General features: G+C 35.4%; 1 protein-coding gene across 2 annotated transcripts in view; it reads right to left on the bottom strand.

Annotated features, from left to right (window-relative positions):
- Positions 1-19,932, bottom strand: part of FMN2 (formin 2) — a 369,098-nt gene that overhangs the window by 47,515 nt on the left and 301,651 nt on the right. The window lies entirely within an intron of this gene.

The following is a 19,932-nucleotide window of genomic DNA, read 5'->3' on the forward strand; positions in this document are numbered from 1 at the left end:
GACTATGAGACACAGGGTCTGAGCAGACACCCACAGCTTCACCATGGCCACTTCTACTAACGCAGGGGTTCACATGGCCAGGTAATAACAGAATCCTGGCTAAAGTATAAAGTTCAATCACACAGTCTCTCACTGAGCATACAATTGGGATGACCATACTAGAGCACTAGGAATAATCTGTAAATTGTTTTTTTTTTAATCCATAAGGATACAGGAAGGTCGAAAGTAAATTGTGGCAGTGCCATAACAAATAAATATTAACTGAAAAAAAGTTGAGGTATATTTATGTTAGACAAACTATGTTAGACAAAATAGAAATTTATACAAAAAACATCACCAGAAAAAAAGGCAGCATTAAAAACAAGATTTAATTTATCAGGATGATAAAAAGCAACTTTAAATCTCTATGTACAAAACAAAAACATGTGCAAAATAATACACAGAGCAAACATGGCAAACTGTAAGAAGAAACTGACATATCTACCATGTCTTCACTATCCATTCTCAGTAATTGACAGACAGAAGCAGGAAAAAAAAAACAGTAAAGATACTGCGTATTTGAACAATTTTTGAGCCAGTTTAAAACAATAAGCAAATAGAGAACATTATGCTTAACTCTGAAACATTATGTTCAGACTCAGCTGATATATTTGTACATATTGATCTTCTTCTGGGCCATAAAGCATGTCTCAAAAAATTCAAAGAATTAATCTCATACAGATAGTGTTCTTTTATGTAACCTTCATATAATTAAAAAGCAGAAAAAAGAGACAACTTTTAAAATCTCTTACATTTGGGAAATTTAAAAATACACTTCTTTTAACTCCTGAGACAAAGAAGTCCTAATAAGACCTTCACTGAAAGAACTACTAAAGAAAGTTCTTCAGAAAGAAGACAAGTTTAATCCAGAAGAGTGGAAACAGTTGTAAAGAGAGTCATTAAATAGTTATTTGTTCAATAAATTTAAAAATAAATTCTTAAATGTTCATTTTTTTGTGTCTAAAAACTGGTGACTAAAACTAAGGTAGGAGAACAAACTATTCTTTGAATTGTTTGGGAGTAGAGATAAAATTAAAGACTTCATTATCTGCTAGAAAGCCTATATTTTAAAGGTAACTACCAAGATACTAGAAATAAAATCAACAAATTTTAATCCAGCAAAGTGTCAAAAGGTAGAATAAAGAAAACTTTTCCTTCTAGTAGAGGGAAGGAAAAAAGAAAAGGAAAAAAAAAACCCAAACACTTAAGCATATACTAAGTTGGTAGTAATAAATCAAAATATATCAACAATCATAACACATGTAAAATCATTTAAATTACCTATTGAAGAATGTCATTCAGAATGGATATTTAAATAAAATCTCAGATACATGTTTACAAAGACATGTCTAGTCCAAAATACCCCCAGAAAAATAAAAATAAAGATGAAAAAATTTATACCAAGGGAATATTAAAAGAAAGCTGGTAAAGAGATTCTAATATTAAGCAATATAAAATGTAAGACAAATAACATTAGTGGCAATAAAGAGGGACATTGTGTGATGATTTTAAAAACCCCAAACATTCCACCAAGATAATAAAAATCACATAGTTTCAAAATATATAGTTTAAAAACACGGAATTAAAAGATAAAACTGAAAAAGCCACAATTATAATGGGAGATTATAATGGAGTCTTCTAAAAATTACTAATGATGTAGATTTAATAACTATAATCAATTTCTATTTTTAAGATGTTAGATTTCACTAATTTAATATACTATGGATTTGAAAAAACTAACATTATTTTAAGTACCATTAATAAAGAAAAATAAACCAATATGAAGAATCTTTATAGAAGAATCCCTCTCTACTACTTCCATGCATCATGAATCAAGACACCAAAGAGCTCTTATCAAAGGCTCATACCAAGATACCAAAGGCTTCTTTCTAAAAGCCCCACTGCAGAAAGGCACAGTAAGGAAACTTACTGTCTCAACTCAGGCACTAGGTAAAGAGATGAAATCCAAACCAATCAAACAAACAAACAAAAAACAACTTCTTTGACAATCTGAATCATAAGCCAGACAGAAATTATGCAAGTTTTCTTGTGAACTCACACTACCAGGTCTCATAAAACAAATAATCTCAGACAAAAGCCAAGAATTTAATTTAAAGTGGTTTGGGGTTGACAATACCCTCATTTGACTGGTGAAAACAAATTCGAAGCCCTCTGGAAGAAGTTGACAGGCCCATATCAATCATAAAATGTGGCCAACCATAAGATGTATTCTCAGTTTCAGAGATACAAAGTGTGAAAAAAGTGTGCATCAGAAAATTGATAAATTATAGATTCACACACACAACACACTGTGCACAAGGAAATATGAGTATTTACTAAATATGAGTATGTACACTAGTGTAAAAAGGAAGTCTTAATGGATTTTTAAAGAGCATCATACTGACTCGATTTTGACTGCAATGCAATTGACTGAAAATCAATAGGAAAATGACCGCAAAAAAAAAAAAAAAAACAAATGAAACCCATACACTTGAAACAAACACAATGAATGTACACAAAAAAACTCATTACCTGAAGATGAAATGACAACTTATAACTTAACAGCAATGACATATATTTTATTTCTAAATATATTTTTATATTTCTATATATATTTCCAAAAATATATTTTATTTCTAATAGGATGTAGTTAAAGTAGAACTTAAAGGCAAATTTATAGCTGTAAATGTATGGTTTAAAAACAGGAAAATTTAAAATAAATGAATTATTCATTCAACTGACAAGTACAAAAAACAACAACAATGGCCATAAATTGTAGAAAGATGGGATAATTAAAGGGTAGAAATGTGTGAAATAGAAAGAACTCCTCCTCCAAAGGGGCAGGAAAGGAGATACTCAATAAACTAAAATATCTGGTTATTTTGCCAGAATGGTAAAATAGACAACTTTCCTAAAGGACTGGTCATGAAATTGTAAAAGAAGGCAGGAAGAAATATTATTTAGGAACCTAAATACAGATACAATGAGATGGTAGATGGTGACAGAAAGATATTGAGGCAAGAGACCACGTTTTGTTTCTTTGTTTTTAAGCAGCTATATCATGATAATAATGAAATAGGGGCATGAATGGCTGTAAGGGAGAAGGTGAAATCAAGCAGAAGGATCTAGAGGAACTGTCTGATGGGAAAAGACTTCTAAGAAGAAAAGAAGACAGTTGTATAACAGAAAGAGGAAAGAGTTCTGGCCTGGGGGATTTACTCTATGAAATTAGGAGTGGGTAAAATAATTAGGGCAAGCAGAGCAGCAAAGAGAGAGAACAGAAGTTTAAGGAGTCTGGATAAACTGTGCAATAAGAGTGATTTGTTTTGTTTTCAAAGATTCGATTGATTGATTGAGATACAAGAGAGAGCACTGGGACAGAGAAAGAGGGAGAGAGAATTCTAAGCAGACTCCATGCTGAGGGAGGCCCTTGCAGGGCTTGGTCTCATGACCCTGAGATCATGACCTAGACGAGACCAAGAATCCAGGTGCCCTGAAACAAGAGTGTTTTGAGGAAACATTTCTTGCATTTGACAATCTCATAGTGGTGTTTTGAAAACAGGCATGTACCTTAAACTTCAAAGTTCTTATGGCAGTTATCACAGTCCTTACCTGTATTAATCACTGAATAAGTATGGACTGCATTGCACTGCAAACTTCAAGCCTACTTCTCATGAAAGGCTTATCATCCCTGTTTTCTAGGTGTATTTACACATAATTCTTCACATTGAAGCTAAGGCATCTAACACATTCACTGTTTTGACTTCACACATACAGTGGAGATACTGTATAGAACCGATACTATAGGAATCATTATACACAGAAGAGAGATTTCCCAGCTCAGGTGGAAACTTCAGTATTAAATTTTTTCCCCAGCTATTTCTTCAGAACAGGGTATTTCATGGCCAACAGTACAAAAATCTTATTATGCCACATCAATGTTAATTCTCAGAATGAAGATGACGATTTTAATTCCAGACATTTGTATTTTGATATAATTTTCAGAAGAGACATATAGAATAGACATATAGGCAACCACGCTCTTCAGAAATATAACAGATTTCCCATCAGTCTTAAAAGTATACTACTATGCAGGGGTTCCACTTTTAGATGCAAGGCCTTCCTAACACAAGTCAAAATAATAGACTTATATGAGCATCACAAATACTATTTATTTTATGTCTGAATTCTCACTGACATAATTAAAGGCAATAACAGCCCATATACTTGTAAATAAAGTAATATCAGTTCAAATATCTCATATTTATATTTCACCATACAATTCACAAAGTAGTTTTTAAAGAGATTTTATCTATTTTTTGGGGGGGTGAGGGGTAGAGGGAGAGATAGTCTTAAGCAGACTCCACCCTGAGCACAGAGCCTAATGCAGGGCTCAATCTCATAACCGAGGTCACAACTCAAGCTGAAACTAAAAGTTGGACACTTAACTGAATGTACTACCGAGGAGCCCTGTAATTCACAAAGTGTTTTAAAATATATTGCTAGTTTTATCTTTACATTTCTGTCAGCAAGGCAGGAACACGATAAGAAATGAGTTACAGGCTATTATTTGGCAGAATTAAATAGTAGCAAAAATGCTCACAAACACTAGTTCATTTTGGCTTTAAAATGTCAGAACGCTGCAACTTCATAACAGACTACTTTCAACATTTAACATTTAACAACTTTTAGAGTGGCCTGAATTCCATTCTTGGCTTTGTGCTACTTTTCTCCTTGATACAGGGGAAATAATTTAACAGGAATAAAATTCTCCCTGTTTCCTCATCTGTAAAATGGGCATTAGTAATTCCCCTATCCTTTTCTCATAAGAACAGTGTGTGAAGTGGTGGGTTCAGGTCCCCAAGCCCTCCCATCCTTGGTCTCAGGTAGAGAAGATACAACCTTCATTTCTGTGACAATAGGAATTAGACATGTTAGAAAGCTCCCTTCACAGGCAGTAGCAATTAATCACAACCAGGTCCATGGAAACCCAAATTCCACGGAGGTAAATTCAGAATCTGAGGCTGGCGAAAGAAATAATAATAATAATAATCAAACAATATCTGGCATTTAAAAAATGTACTTTTGCTGCTCAGATAAATCTCTGCATTACTAGCTCAACAATATTTGTAAGATATTTGTGGCATGTGGAAAACTGCATAGCATTGTCATACTGAGTGGAATACCTTTTCTTATGAGAGTAAGCAAGGAGACTCATGGCAGTTGTTGAGGTGGAAAACAAGCCCTACCACAGAAGTATCTGCAAGCTAATTAGATTATTTGGCCTCCTGACATTTTTGAAGACACTAATGCAGTTTGAAACATAAAGAAATAGCCCATTTCTAGACCATCTCTACAGGGCCTATCTCCTATGATTTCTGAACATATGAGAAAAAAGAAAAAGTGCCATCAAGGAGACAGCATTGTAAGGTAACATAAGCCACTGGGTAACTCTGACACCCTTCTATTGTATTGAGTTTGAAGATAAACCCCCTATTTATTTATTTGTTTTCCCATTCTTTCTGATTCAGAGGAAACGAGCCCCTCTTCTCCCAAGAATGCCAGTCAGGATCTACTTCTATTGGCCATTCCTAGACCCATCTTAAGCCCAACAAATCCAGGAGGTCATGTCACAGTGGATGTGCTACCATATTCCCCGACAAATCAATGCACCACAGTCAACCTATTAACACTCACCATTAAAATAATTTAGTCAAGAAAGCACTCAGTTCTTGTGCTACTATTATGAACCTCCAGTCTACCTTTCCTCACTGACAGACAAGCTTGTTTCTCTAGGTACAAGCCCCTCCAACCTCGACTCCCTTTCTTCTTCTTGTACCTACATCCCTATGGATCAGAGTCTGTAACACCAATCACTGACTGGCTCTACTAGCTCTATTCTCAAGTCCTCTGGTTCCTGCTTGTTTGGGAGTGGGGAGATATATTTATAGCCACACTTTCTTTCTCCAATATATTTAGTTGCTTTTTTTTTTTTCCTTAATAAAAGTACAGCTTTCACTAGATGATCCCATGTCACCCATAATGTTCGGTGGAATCCTTACATTTCTGTCTCAAAACCCTCTTAAATTCAGGGAGTCAAGAAGGGATCTCCTTGTTTTTTGTCCTCCAGTGCCCTTCGCAACCACTGTTTCATCAGATGAGCCACACCTCACTCATAGTTACTCAACTTCTTCCATAATTCTAACTCCCTCACACCCAAGAGCAATTAGATCATAGCTTTCTTCTGTGTTGTGGCTATTGTAACAATTGTCTATCCTAAAATGTGGATTATCTCTCCAGTTACGGAGCTATATCTACATCTTCAGGTGTAGCAATCAAAAGTTATTTGAAAAAAAAAATATATATTCCATCCAGTCTCTCTTTCTGTCCTTTTGCAAACTTCTGATAAAAGTGGTCTACTCTCAGTTTTCACTTCCTTATTCTCTTTAGCCTACTGCAATACAGCTGCTGACCCAATTACTTAAACTGGGTCAAGACTCAAAACTATTTTTGATAAGGGTACAAATTGTTTTGCCATCACTAAAACAAACAGATACTTTGTTTTTAACTATGGATCATAGTTGTTGTTGGGCTTTCCTGCCACCTTTGATTTACCAAGACCTCTAATACCTCTAATACCTCTCCTCTTTTTTCTTCTCACTGCTTTGAAGTGACCTCTTTCTCTAATATGTGCTCCTTCTCTAGTAGCACCTTGGATGTGATTTTTGTGTGTGTGTGTGTGGTTTGGTCATTTTTTTTTTTTGTGGCCCTGATAATACGGGGACATCATCTCCTTGGGTAGTCTCATGCACTTCCATGGTTTCTGCTTCTGTTGGGTTATGTATATCTGATAATATACAAAGTGCAATCACTTCACTATCAGATTGTGATAGTGATATTTCCCAGGCTACATTCCTGAGCCTCAGACTCAAATACTGAACCAAATAGTTATCATTTCTACTTGGTTGATTCATATACACCTAAAGCTTTATCCTATCCCTACCTCAGTTTAGAAACCCATCTTAATCCTCTACATCAGAAATGTGAGGATCACCCCTAGTTTGTTTCCCTGAGTTAGGAGTCTTTATGTTCTGTCTCCCTTCCTGATATTTCCCAACTAGGGGTGGTGGAAGGGGAGGAGGGCGGGTGTTGGAGGGGAAGGGGTGACGGGCACTGAGGTGGACACTTGACGGGATGAGCACTGGGTGTTTTTCTGTATGTTGGTAAATTGAACACCAATAAAAATTAATTAAAAAAAAAAAAAAGAAATGTGAGGATCATTCCAAGAGCAACCCCAGAATAGCACATGAGACAAAACAAAAACAAAACAAAACAAAAAAACAGAAAAAACTCACTAACTTTCCAGAAGAGTAAAAAAGGCAATCACGAGGGCCTAAGAAGTATACACTTCTACACCACAACAGAGTGAAACCTAAGTGTTCCTGTGAGAAATGCTGTAGGACAAACTTTACAAAGGGACTGCCTGCCGTTAAGAATATTTGAAGACTTCTGAAAAGTAGAAGACAAAGAAATGATGCCCTTGGGTTTCTAAGAAAAAAATGATTTTCAAGTTAGGACTCTATGTCTAACAAACTATCAATTAAGAGTGAGGGAAGAATACATTTTTTGAGATATTGTGTGTCTGAAAACATCATCTTTCAGATAACTTTCCTAAGAAGTATATACTCTAGAATGTACTCCCTCTTCAAAAAAAAGGGGGGGGGGGGTTGCCCAAGAAGAAGAAAAACACAAAATCTGAGAAAGAGATGCCCAACAAAGGAGAGTAGCTGGCAACAGTCTCAGGATGATATCCGAGCAAAAAGCTCAAAGAAATCCATGCAGATCGAATCAAGAGGATGCAGACCTTAAAGAGGAAAATAAAAATAAATATCATAGTTTATTAGATCTGTCTGACCACATGGAAAATAGTATAGGGAAAGCCTTTAGGACATATGGTTAAGTGAGAACTAAGAATGGACTCAGAGGAAACTAAGCAAATGAAAAAAATAATAATTCTAAACTTCAAGTGAAAAAAAATAAATCATTTAAGAAAGAAACAACCATATCACACAATCTGATAGACCAGTGAATAATATTGAAATAGTGATATTAAGCAAACACTAAAACACTTAACTAAAAATCGCATGAAGGTTAGAAGAATAAAGAAATAAGATGGGGATAAGAGTGAACTAAAAGCTTATTATTGTAAAATAGTAGATAATGGCTAAGTTAATAAATAATGACATACCAGTAGGATATGATTGAGAATTATGGCAGAAAATATCAGAGGAAACAGCACAGGGAAATGTAGAGGGAAGAGGGGAGGGCAAGGCAGGAAGCTGCTGCTTTTTGTTATAAGCCTTGTGCGAATAATTGAATTTTTTCAAATATTTCTACACTTAAAACTGAGAGATAAAATTAACAAAAAATGAAATGAACTAGAGAGGAAGTATATGCTTGAAAAAATATAAGGGTAACAATAGCTGGCAATACTTTTCTAAACTAACTTGACTACTATGTACCCTCTGCAATTTGTTACTTAGTAGAACACCAACAAACAATGATTCACTTAGAAATAAGTAACAAAAATAGAAATAAACATTGATATTCTGAGAGTATGATGCTTACAAACCTCTCAATCCTAAACCCTATAAGTATTTCCCAATATTTTCTTCTTGTTAATGTTTCAATTTTAATGTTTATTTCCTTAATCCTTTTGCAATTTTTCTGTTTGATGACCTGAGGCAGAAATTCAGAAATCTGTATCTACTTCCAGCAGAACCTCATTATCCTAAGGTTAACTTCCCTTCTGAATTCTAAGACCTTGCTTCATCATTTCAAAATGTCTTCATTTTGCTGCTCTATCATTGTCAATTTTTCAGATTGCTAGATTTATCTAGTGAAAAACTGCAAACAGAAAACTTTAACAGTAGTGTTTTGCTTCTAAGCTGTAACCTAAATGTCTTTTCTAGAATGGAATTAAGAAATAATTATTTTTAAAATGCTGGCACCTTTCTAACTTTTATCTATTTTTTTTATATCAGCTAGCTATATAGCTGTCTCTCTCTCTCTCTCTCTCTCTCTCTCTCTCTCTCTTTTTCTAAATTATCAACTACTACTGGGGAAGGCAGGATATCTCACCCTTCACTCAATGTCCTTTAAATCTTATAATTAGCTAAATTTATTCTGCATCATATGCTAAACATTATACTTGATATAAACTATCAAGTTCTGGATTCTGACATTTAGTTTTCTTTAAAATTAGATTTTTAAATTTTTTGTCAAAATAGTACTAGAGTAGCTAGTTACTGCTTTAAAAAATATTATAAAAGTTACTCAGGTATGCATTTCCTCATACTGCTAGTACATTTTGACCTTGAACTACGTATTAGATTATGGAGGGGAAATGCCATTGTCTTAAATCAATATAATATTTACCAACTGCAGATTTAGCAAACCAATAAAGACATTTATCACTATTTAACCTCTTACATGCCTTACTTATTATTTGGCATTTCCATTAAAATACTGCAATGCAAGATAATTTATGGAGTTTATACAATTATTTCAAAGCTGAATAACTGTGTGCACACGTGATCTGGGAGGACAGGGAAGGGATGCTAACCCCTACCTCCAAGGATTTACATTAGGAACTTAAATCCTATAATCCATTAAAAGAGAATCTCACATTTTCTGTAGGCACTGTGTATGAAATGCCTTTTACCATTATGAAAATGTAAAATGTCCTATGCAAATGCATACCCAAACTGTAGAGGTTGCTTTTAAAATGAGGTTGAAATGCTGTAAGCCTATATCTGAGAACATGGGTTAGCCACTTAAAATAGCAGAGTTGATAAAAATACATATTTCAAATAAAGTTGAGAGGTTTGGAATATTATCTTAATTTATTCCTATCTAACCAGGAACAAATGGGATGCAACTAAAGAGAAGAAAGATAGATAAGTTGCATGAGTTTTGAAAAAAAAAGAAACCTCCATTATATGTTTGTAAATAAGAATAGAAATTAAAAGGTCCTTAACAGAGATTTTAAAAGTATGTATGTCAAACTACAAGATCCTGTTTCTCCAGAGACATAACTGGAGGATTCTGAGAACCTTCAGAAACAAAAGCAGCTCAGTTTTAAGGGCAGATTTGGAGGTACAAAGGTACCTTTTTTTTCTTTTGGTTATACCAGATAGGTGACTTACAATTGAAATGTTAGAAACAATGATTTCTCTGGTTCTTATTTTTAATGAGCTTATATTTTAAGTTCTTTAAATAACTAACTACCTCTCTTACCAATATGCAGCCTTGTTTTCAGCTATCATTGAATACGTGAAATGAAAATCAACTTTAAAAGGGTTAACTCTACATTTCAGGCTGTAAAAAATAACATGGTCTATGACACTCTTCTAGTTACTCAAACACCCTCATATAAGAAAAGAAAAGAAAAAATACAGTAATTGTTACAATGTCTTTAACTATCTCCAACCTCTGGTTTTCTCTCCCTTTCTCTATTTATTAAACTTATTTTCTGATCTTGTATTGCCTTTTCCATCCTATACTCTCCTCCTGGTGGATTCTTGACTGCGAGTAGCTCGAAGTCAAGAGTCTTCTGGCCTAGTTTCTCTTATTTTTTTTAGATCAATCTTGAAAACTATGTCACATGTTCTCTTTTCTTTTTTTTTTAACTTGATTTCAATACCCTCAAATCAAAGAATTTTTATTAATTCGGGAATTTTTCCCCAAAATACTCATGATTTTATTTCTATGTAAAGACTACAAACAAAAACAAAAAAAGACTTGATGAATTATTTTGTAAAGTTATATTTTCATAACATCTAAAAATAATCCCCATTCACTTTGGGAACCGTTTTAGTGGGTTAAATAATATACAATAAGGTTTGGCAACTTTCTGGAAGTAGAATGTAAAATCTACATCTATTCATGCTAATCTTGGGTTTTATGTGCCAATAATAATCTTACTCTTTCAAAACTGGTATAGATGCAAATTTCCACACCACAGTATTACCAGAGGGATTAAAATATATTTTCATTGCAAATATGCTAATGTTTCTGTTTAGGAGACTGTGTGACCAGAATTAGGAGTGTGACCTTGTGGTCTCACCCAGATGGGTTGATGCTATTTGGGGGAGGAAGTAGAGGAGCTGTGGAAAACTGTGGACCATTAAAAGAAATTGCTATTTGAAAAGTAGAAAGCTGCATACTCCTTGGGAAAAAGCTGTGTTTATTTTACACATACTACATGTTTAGCTACTGTGCTAAATACAATATTTATATGATCACACTGACTTCTCACAACAAATGAAGAAAAACCAAGATCTGAAATACTAATTAGCCTGCCATGGACCTGAAAGTAGTTGTTATCTTCCTCCTTGACATTTTCTGCAGACATATAACTTCAGAATATATACACTATGTCCCTCTTCCACTTCTGATTAAAAATCTGCAAGGTTAATGCAGCTATAATTTCTATTGGCCTCAGTCTATAACTATGTTGCCATTCAGAACAGATGATGAATAAACCAGTTGCAAAAATTCTTTTTCTTTTTAAGATTTTATTTATTTATTTGACACAGAGAGAGAGAGAGAACAAGCACAAGTAGGCAGAGCAGTAGAGGGTGAAGAATATGCATACTCCCCGCTGAGCAGGGATTCCCAATGCAGGGCTCAATCCCAGGACCTGGGATCATGATCTGAGCTGAAGGCAGACACTTAACTGACTGACCCACACAGGCACCCCTCAAAAAAATCGGTAATGCTATTTTTCACTTAAGTTTATCCATATCTGATAACAGCAATAAAAAAATGAGATGATTTAAGTGCTTTATGAAGTAGAAGTTCTCACACACACACACAAAATCAATTTATAAAAGCTCATTCATCATTTACAAAATTATCTCTTTTCAACCTTCATTTTCATATATTGCTAGTTATTAACTTTAGAAAACTTGCCTCATCCATAGCCCATGTTGGGGCAGCCCATGTCACCTGTCTAGGAGTCAATCAGATTCATCTTTTGAGAATTTGCAATAATCACAACAGAGAAAATTCAAATGTGAGCCATTATTGGTAGGTCAATATGACAAACATTGTAAAGTAACGATAATATCAAGTAATTTTATTATCCTTATTCTGTGCAAGGCACTGTTCTACTATTCTCATTTTAGAAATATGGAAACAGAGGTACAGAAAGTTTCAATAACATTCCCCACATTAAACAACTTTGAAACAAAAAGGTAAACCTGGATTTGTTGAATACTCCACTATCACCTGGCCAGGGGTGGGGACCCTGTACTTTCACCTGCTTCTTCTCCTTTCGCCACCCCTCCTGAAGCTGCTTACCTTTACTTGGACTCCAGAGGGCTCTGGGAATCTCTTTGGAGGTGTGACTTAATTTAAGGTAGTTCTCTGTAATGTATAACCAAATGAGTCTTCTAATAACTATTTTTAAAGCAGATTTGTAATTTGCCTTATGAAATATGTATATAGATAAAGTCACCTAGAACAGTTTCATTTTCTCTTAATTTCATTTACCAATAAAAAATCTTTTTCTGGGATACCTGGGTGGCTCAGCGCTTGAGCATCTGCCTTCAGCTTGGGTCGTGATCCCAGGATTTGGGATCAAGTCCCACATGGAGCTCCTGCAAAGAGCCTGCTGCTTCTCCCTCTGCTTGTATTTCCCTCTCTCTCTGTGTGTGTCTCTCATGAATAAATAAATCTTTTCTAAAAAATATTTTTCTCCCTCTGTAAATGATTTTAGATTATTTTTGTTCAACTGTTTTTGTTCAACAACCCTAATGGAGTCATGATACTACAGTTAAATATACCTGCTAGCTTAAATTAACCCCTACTATTTCTACTTTCATTTTCTAAAATGTAAAACAGTGGTCAAAATAGCTTAATCTGTCTTTCTTGCATTATCTTCACCCTCTCCAACCCCCTCCTAAGAACATAACCATAGGCTTCCTCAATGATAATATGGCGATTTCATTATTCTCCTTTAAACTGCTTTAGGAGTTTAGGAGTTCTAACTTCTATCAAGTTGGAGAACGTAGCTTCTGGAAAGACTTTAGTCGACACAAGGCCAAATAGATTTTTGAATATTGGAATGGAGAAGATCTTCCCAACTCTGCACAATAGGGTGAGTTTCTATTTTGAACTATTGGGATTTAATCAAGATAAGAAGCTTTTGCACAGCAAAGGATACAGTCAACAAAACTAAAAGACAACCTACAGAATGGGAGAAGATATTTGCAAATGACGTATCAGATAAAGGGCTAGTTTCCAAGATCTATAAAGAACTTATTAAACTCAACACCAAAGAAACAAACAATCCAATCATGAAATGGGCAAAAGACATGAAGAGAAATCTCACAGAGGAAGACATAGATATGGCCAACAAGCACATGAGAAAATGCTCCACATCACTGGCTATCAGAGAAATACAAATCAAAACCACAATGAGATACCACCTCACACCAGTGAGAATGGGGAAAATTAACAAGGCAGGAAACCACGAATGTTGGAAAGGATGCGGAGAAAAGGGAACCCTCTTACACTTGTTGGTGGGAATGTGAACTGGTGCAGCCACTCTGGAAAACTGTGTGGAGGTTCCTCAAAGAGTTAAAAATAGATCTGCCCTATGACCCAGCAATTGCACTGCTGGGGGTTTACCCCAAAGATACAGATGCAATGAAACACCGGGACACCTGCACCCCGATGTTTATAGCGGCGATGTCCACAATAGCCAAACTGTGGAAGGAGCCTCGATGTCCATCGAAAGATGAATGGATAAAGAAGATGTGGTTTATGTATACAATGGAATATTACTCAGCTATTAGAAATGACAAATACCCACCATTTGCTTCGACGTGGATGGAACTGGAGGGTATTATGCTGAATGAAATGAGTCAATCAGAGAAGGACAAACATTATATGTTCTCATTCATTTGGGGAATATAAAAAATAGTGAAAGGGAATAGAAGGGAAGAGAGAAGAAATGGGTAGGAAATATCAGAAAGGGAGACAGAACATAAAGACTCCTAACTCTGGGAAACTAACTAGGGGTGTTGGAAGGGGAGGAGGCCGGGGGGTGGGGGTGAATGGGTGACGGGCACTGAGGGGGGCACTTGACAGGATGAGCATTGGGTGTTATTCTGTATGTTGGAAAATTGAACACCAATAAAAAATAAATTTATTATTAAAAAAAAGAAAACAAAACTTTGCAAAAGGGTAGTAATTCTGTGATGTATTCTTTGCCCTTTACAATTATCAACCAAAATTGAAAGGAAACATACCAAACTCTGAGAGAGAAGGTCCTGAAGTCCTCCTATTCAGAATACACAAAGGCTAACAAAAATGTTCAGGAGAGACCAACAGGAATAATTTTCTATAAGTGACAAAAGCCAGCAAATCTGCACCAGATGTCATAGGCACCCACGTTATTGAAAATCAATGGATTTTATAAAAATTTTAATAATGCAGCCACAGAGAAAATCCCTTTGTACAAAGAAAAGTGCCATATCTAAACTTTACAACCTCGCCTGAATAAAAGGTATGGAAAATGGAGTCTACCACTGAGTCTAGGAAGCCTTCCTCCTATGAGCCTCCAACTGCTAAACCTTCTAGCAGGATTTGAAGTAGTTAACTAGAAATCCAAATTGGAAAATAACAAACTCCAACTTTGTTTTACTTTATCAATATTGTTAAGAGAATGATGTAATTGTTTGGGGGTTTTGCAAAGACATTCCATGTCACTTCAGTTTTAATACCAGGCTGGAGCCTGCCTGGTCTGCCAGCATAAGCCAGATAAACACAGACCTGTAGTCTTTCTATTCATCTCCGGATAGTTACTCAGAAAGATTCTGGAAAATATGCCTATTATGAACTAAACATTTCACTTTTCATTTTATCCATGTGCCAGAAGTCCATTCCTTGGATAAACACTTTACAAACTGACACTCTAAAAGTCACTAAACATGATAAAGTATGTGTGCATCATTTCAGGACTGATTAAATATTTTCTCTCCCATGACAAATGAACAGTTACATACTATATGAAAAGATTGGAACCAACATTCCTTTTCTTTCTTTCCTTTATTTTGTCTCTATTTTGCACGAAAGATTAATTTTCCATTTCAACTCATTCGTTATGCAATCTTGGCTTTGGTAAAATACCACTCAAGCAATATTACACGCAGAAATAGTATTTATTTTTTTAAACATGTGATTGAAAATTCTTTCACAAATGTGCTTTCTTCCCCTACTATTTCTCAGCTTTTATTACTGGTTGTTTCCAATTGCCTTTGTTATTATTTATATTAAATGGAGGAGAGAGGGGAACTAGTATATTCAATTTAAAAATAAAAAAATATTAGTAGTATGAGGTACATTAAGTGTATGTTAAAATTATACATTCTTCATCACATCAAAATGCCAAACTGAAGCACATTAATTTATTAGTTCTGAAGTATGATTATAATCATTGCTTTTCTAGTTAAATTTACTGTTATCTCACTTATGATTAGAAGATTAGTTACATTCTACTCTTTTTCCTGTCTTTAGCTCCTGGGATAGCATTGGGGACTTTCATTCTGAAACACATTTTAAAAACAGAACTTTACATAAAAATTTCAGTAGGATATATGTCCTGTCGAAAATATAAACATATTTGAATCAAATTTTTTCATTTGTAAAAAAAATCACATACTTTCTAAAAAAATAAAATAGTTCCCTTTAAAATAAAGAAGTGCTACAAACAAATTGCTTTGTTTTCTATTATCCACATAAGGTGTCACAAGTTAATTATATCTTTCTCACCTCTTTTTTACTTTATCTGGAACTCCATATAAGTTAACTGACAAAGGTAAACTATCTAATGTAATAGTTATAATTCAAATTTTATTTTTGGTCATTTGTATCTGCTTTATTGATGCCAGAATAATAAATTTAGTGAAACTACAGGAATTGGTAGCTGAAACAAATTGTTTCTAAAATCTGCTCTTTTTCTATTTCAAAAGCCAGTTTCACCATAAAACATGTATTTTACCAGTGGAACATAATAGTAAAAATTCTAAGAAAAAATTCAAGCTAGTCACAATTTACAAAAAAGGATCTCTGAGTATTAGAAACCAATCTTATAACTCCCACTCTCATTATTCTTTAAGTAGAGATTTAAAGGAATGGCCACTTATTAGACAAATCCAGAATCTCTTACATTCTCTGCTTGTGAGCTGAGACAGACACTGAGTAATTCTGTGGGAAAATAAAAACAACATATTTGGTCTGGTAATATTTTTCCACAATTGAAGAGAGCGCTTATGTTAATTAAAAATAAAATAAAAGCAGAAGCTGAAATAAACACATACAGTATGTATGCAGCCAATCTCAACAAGATTCTGCTGAAACCCATCTTGTAATACAATACGATAGTTTGGCTTGCCCAGTGAAATCATCTGAAGATGAGAGTATGTTCATCCATTTGTATTTGGGTTTTGGGTAATGTTCAAGAATCATCTACTCAGTTGTTTTACTTTCTGAGAGAATTGAAGAGTTCAAACTATTTATTCAAAAGCCATACATTTTTGTTCATGTGAAATAGGAACACAGTCCTACTTCTCAGATTCATAGCAAAAATGTGTGAGTAAACAGAAAAAATTAGCATATAAAACTATGTTAACAAATGGCACATAAAAAAGTCTGATTTGCTTTAAAAAATTTACGAACCATTGTTTCTTTTGAATATTTTTATTTATTAAGGAAATTATAAAATGACCCAAAAACCCCATAATATTCCATTATGGAAAAAATTCTAATTAGTATCTTGATAAAAGTTCACTTAACCATTAAACTAAGAGCCCAGACTTCTTTTTTTCTTTGTAAGTACTCAAATATAAAGATGAATTAGTATACAATTTCTTTCAAAGCATGCTGATTCAGTTTGCCTAGTTCACGAACCATTCTCATCAATACACTTTTCTAGTAAAAGCCTCTTACTGGCCTCACTTGAGGGAACTTGAGGAAACTTTGTATATTGCAAAGAACAAGCAAGGTATTCTGTTCCTACAGCCCTAGAACACAGAAGGAAGAATTGGGTTATATACCTTTTACAAACAAGGAAGCTGAGGTCCAGGCACTTTCTGTGGTTTTTCCGACTGCAATTGTAAGGTAGAACTGTCAGGACCCTGTCCACCACACTGATTTGCCTTCTTTCATAGCAACTGCAGTGAGTGTGTGGAATGCTAAATTGCCTCAAAAACTTTGAGAAACAGAAAAGTTCTATCACAATATGATCTTCAGGACACTTAGAGCCCAACTCAGTTATCACAATTATTTCTAAATGATTCTCAACTAGTTCTAAAAATAAAAGCATATACATTTGTCACTGATTGTCACAGGGCCTCCTGTGATAGGGTACAAAGTAAAACTAAAATGTCTTGTGTTGTAATAGCATCACAGAGATAAAAACAGAACCTCACAAAGAAATTCCTCTGATGAAGATGTTTCCAATATATTCATACAACCAAACTTTACTGTATATTCACTGCCTCAAGGTCAGGAAAATGAAAAAGTTCAGCTTTGTTGGTACTTAGACATGCAGACCAAGTAGAATTAGTGTGTTTATATACCATCTTACCTCCAAAATGGATTGCAGCTGGCTTAATAATATGACACATAGAACATAATAATAACCTGTAATAAACAGAAAATAAAGGAAGAATGGGAGACTGAGAAGCTCTCTGCTCAAATACATATTCCTGGCTCTCCTCTCCTTCAGGGCCTTGCCTAGGCAACTCAAAGAGATCAAACAAAATATAGAGTTGGCATTTCATTTTAAATTTAGGGGTTTTTTTTTGGGGGGGGGGATAGCCTAGGTAGAGGGATTTCTTCACAAAGAAACACAAGTACAAAGAAACTGTAAAAGCCTGAGGCCTTGTGTTCCCAAGAAGTTTATACTGGTAGAGAGAGCCCTTGGAGCTAGGAATGAGAAGGGAGAGGCTAACCAGATGGCCAAGGCCTCATAGCTGGGAAGGAGACCCAAGACTTGAGAATCTCAGTCGAACTTACCATTCCCTCAGCTGCAGGAGAGGATGCAGCCAACCTGGCTTTGTGAAACCCCCTTAGCATGTCAGGAAGAAACGCTTTTGACTGCTTACATACAGTTCTAGGAGAAGCCATGAATTCCACAGAGTCTCGTATATTCCAGACTGCCAGGCATGTGTGTGATTTTATTTTAAGCTTAGCTTCCTAAAACCTACCCCTGGCTCAGAAGAGCTATCATCAGCAAAGGACTGGTCAGAGGTTACACTGAAGCCCCTAGCGCCTGAGAGGCTTCTATCTCATTTGCTGATGGGTCTGAATACATCCTGGAGAATGTTCTCAAGTCAGCTCTACACCCTCGTCTGATGGCTCATGAGGAAGTGCCACCTGGGAAACTTACACACAGCCTTCCCCACCCTCGGGTGGACTGCAATCCCAGGATGATCCTATCTCCTTCCTGATTCTGTCTGTTAAATCATTTTGCTTGTTGCTCCTTGTATCCAGGAGCTGTGAGTGGCCTCTTAATTACTTTACACTAAGACCTCCATTGTTTCAACAAACATCTAGCCATGGAATTCTCCTCTGTCCCAAATACAGTCAGTCTTCTCAGATAGAGCTGCAGATCTCTGGGCAGGACCTCTGTGTCTCTGCACAAGAGCTAAAGCTGGAGGTGAGAAAGTGGCCCACTTGTCCTAAAGTGAGACTTCTGTTCTACAAGCAGGAGCTGAGGTGGGTAGCCCCTACTCATCTTGGCTTGCACTTCTTGGTGTATACAGAACCCTCATCCTAACAGTCAGCTGGAGAAAAAAATTGGGGGCCCAATATTCTTCATTTGCCACCCCAGGGAGAGAGCTTACACCTTGCAGATGGGGGCTGGGTTAAGGAAAGGAGCCCCTCCTCTCTACATCATTCATCTAGAATAGAGCTTCTACAGTACGCTGCAGCTAGCAGGATGAGCAATGTTGGCAGTCTGCTGATCCTAGGGTGAAATAATAGACTGGTACCTAGGGACAGACTACCTGCTTGGATTAGAGTTCTGAGAGCAGTTTCCATAAGATCAAACTTGGAAAGAATGGGTTGTGGCTTAAATGCCACAGACTCCCACTGTTCTTGACAAGATTTAGTAGATTGTCTTAAATGAATGATTCTCCATTTGCTGGATGCCCTTAGAACATTTTCTTGAGCTGTTAAATGATTGTTTTAGATTATTTTCTCCAGTTAACTGTTCATTTTTTGGGATGAGAGTTCATTCTGGAAGTCAGTCTCCTAAGCTCAAGTATTTTATTTTATTTTCAAGTATTTTAGTAAAATCTATATGACAAAGGGGTTCTATATATATATTTATATAATATATATATAATATATATATTTACAATCTAGGTATTGTTTCTCTTATTTCACAGATAAGGACAAAGATTCAAAAGTTATGATAATCCTTGAAGCCATAGCACCAGCACTTTGGAGTAAGTGCAGATACACAGAAGTGATACCAAAATCTATGTTCTATAACCATATGAGGCTGCCCAATGTCTGATCCAGTGGAGACAGTAAAGAACATAAACCAAACAAATAAATACAAGGACTGAGTCTGAAATCTGTCTGTGGTTTCTTTTACTACCACCAAATTTTTCTTATCTCTAATTAAGATAATGTGAATATAATATAGCAATTAACATCTACTGATCATTTACTAAAAACTAAGCATCTGGCAAATATTAGCTAACTCAATTCTCACCTACAGAAGTAGGTACTGTTAAAGTATTGGCCCAAAATCACAGAGCTAACACGTGAAAGGCAGGATTTGGACTACAAGGCCATGAGGCCGGGGCC

The sequence above is a fragment of the Vulpes lagopus genome, chromosome 1 (assembly GCF_018345385.1).
Source record: "Vulpes lagopus strain Blue_001 chromosome 1, ASM1834538v1, whole genome shotgun sequence".
Taxonomy (NCBI): domain Eukaryota; kingdom Metazoa; phylum Chordata; class Mammalia; order Carnivora; family Canidae; genus Vulpes; species Vulpes lagopus.